This window comes from Petromyzon marinus, unplaced genomic scaffold, assembly GCF_048934315.1.
Source record: "Petromyzon marinus isolate PM22_M1 ecotype Great Lakes invasive population unplaced genomic scaffold, UKy_Petmar_22M1.pri1.0 PM_G_Scaffold_29, whole genome shotgun sequence".
Taxonomy (NCBI): Eukaryota; Metazoa; Chordata; class Hyperoartia; order Petromyzontiformes; family Petromyzontidae; genus Petromyzon; species Petromyzon marinus.
The window spans coordinates 1,180,001-1,182,500 of NW_027422861.1; positions in this window are offsets into that span (position 1 = coordinate 1,180,001).

Below are 2,500 nucleotides of genomic sequence, written 5' to 3' on the forward strand. Positions count from 1 at the left end.
TGGCTGGAGAGACAGAGTCCGGCCCGGCTGCTTTGCGTGGATTCTGCCTCTTGAAAAGCCCATTAACTTCTCCCTCCTGAAAGGAGAGAGTCGTTTCTGTAGTATGGGTGGGGGATGGGGCCTCTTGGGTGGGAAGGGGTGGTTCAGGACAGTCCAATTGTCTTTCAAATCTACGGTAGAACTCGTTCAGGTCGTTGGCTAGGCGGGAGTCGTTAGTGGTGTGGGGCGCTCTGGGTTTGTAGTTGGTGATGTGCCTGAGCCCTTTGGCAGACAGAAGCAGCGTCGTTAGTAGAGAACTGGTGTTTTAGTGTCTCTGAGTACAGTCGTTTAGCCTCTCTCACCGCTTTGCTAAACCTGTTCTTCGACTCCTTGAATCTGTCTCTATCCCCACTCCTAAACGCTTCCTCCTTCTCCAACCTCAACCTTTTGAGCTTTGCTGAGAACCAGGGCTTGTTGTTGTTAAAGTTCACCCTGGTACGTGTTGGGATACAGCAGTCCTCACAGAAGCTGATGTACACAGCCTCTGTGAGTTCATCCAGACTATTGGTAGCAGTCGTGAACATATCCCAGTCAGTACAGTCTAAGCACGCCCGCAAATCTTCCACAGCCTCACTGGTCCACTGTTTAGATGTCCTCACAGCAGGTTTACAGAGTTTTAGTTGCTGCCTGTATGCACGAATCAGGTGGACCAAGGGAGTTCTGTGCGAGCCGAACAGCCCCGTGACCCACAAGAGAAACATCCCCGCCAAATTCGAGCGTTTGACGGGGTCTATCCGTGAAAAAATATTCACGTTTTTGAGTGCACATGCATTTCTGCTGCAAATGCCTCTGGAAGTTTCATGCCGTTCGTATGCCAATTGTGGCAACACGAAAATGACCCGTTTTCCCATTCCGAGGGATTTCTGTGCGACCGTAACAGCCCCGTGAGCCACAAGAGACACATCCCCGCCAATTTCTAGCGTTTCACGGGGTCTATCCGTGAAAAATATAGACGTTTTTGAGTGCACATGCATTTCTGCTGCAGATGCCTCTGGAAGTTTCATGCCGTTCGTACGCAATGTGGCAACACGAAAATGACCCCTTTTCCCATTCCGAGGGATTTCTGTGCGACCCTAACTAACAGCGCCCGTGAGCCACAAGAGAGACATCCCCGCCAATTTATAGCGTTTCACGGGGTCTATCCGTGAAAAATATAGACGTTTTTGAGTGCACATGCATTCCTGCTGCAAATGCCTCTGGAAGTTTCATGCCGTTCCTATGCAATGTGGCCACACAAAAATGACCCGTTTTCCCATTCCGAGGCATTTCTGTGCGACCCTAACAGCCCCGTGAGCCACAAGAGAGACATCCCCGCCAACTTCTAGCGTTTGACGGGGTCTATGCGTGAAAAATATTAAAATTTTTGAGTGCACGTGCCTTTCTGCTGCAAATGCCTCTGGAAGTTTCATGGCGTTCCTATGCAATGTGGCAACACGAAAATGACCCCTTTTCCCATTCCGAGGGAGTTCTGTGCCACCCTAACAGCCCCGTGAGCCACAAGAGACACATCCCCGCCAATTTCTAGCGTTTCACGGGGTCTATCCGTGAAACATATAGAAGTTTTTGAGTGCACATGCATTCCTGCTGCAAATGCCTCTGGAAGTTTCATGCGGTTCGTACGCAATGTGGCAACACGAAAATGACCCGTTTTCCCATTCCCAGGGATTTCTGTGCGACCCGAACAGCCCCGTGAGCCACAAGAGACACATCCCCGCCAATTTCTAGCGTTTCACGGGGTCTATCCGTGAAAAATATCAATTTTTTTTTGACTGCACATGCATTTCTGCTGCAAATGCCTCTGGAAGTTGCATGCGGTTCGCATGCAATGTGGCGACACGAAAATGACCCGTTTTCCCATTCCGAGGGATTTCTGTGCCACCCTAACAGCCCCGTGAGCCACAAGAGAGACATCCCCGCCAATTTCTAGCGTATCACGGGGTCTATCCGTGAGAAATATTCACTTTTTTGAGTGCACATGCATTCCTGCTGCAAATGCCTCTGGAAGTTTCATGCGGTTCGTATGCAATGTGGCGACACGAAAATGACCCGTTTTCCCATTCCGAGGGATTTCTGTGCCACCCTAACAGCCCCGTGAGCCACAAGAGAGACATCCCCGCCCACTTCTAGCGTTTCACGGGGTCTCTCCGTGAAAAATATCACATTTTTTGAGTGCACATGCATTCCTGCTGCAAATGCCTCTGGAAGTTTCATGCGGTTCGCATGCAATGTGGCGACACGAAAATGACCCGTTTTTTCCCATTCCGAGGGATTTCTGTGCCACCCTAACAGCCCCGTGAGCCACAAGAGACACATCCCCGCCAATTTCTAGCGTTTCACGGGGTCTATCCGTGAAAAATATTCAATTTTTTGACTGCACATGCATTTCTGCTGCAAATGCCTCTGGAAGTTTCATGCGGTTCGCATGCAATGTGGCGACACGAAAATGACCCGTTTTCCCATT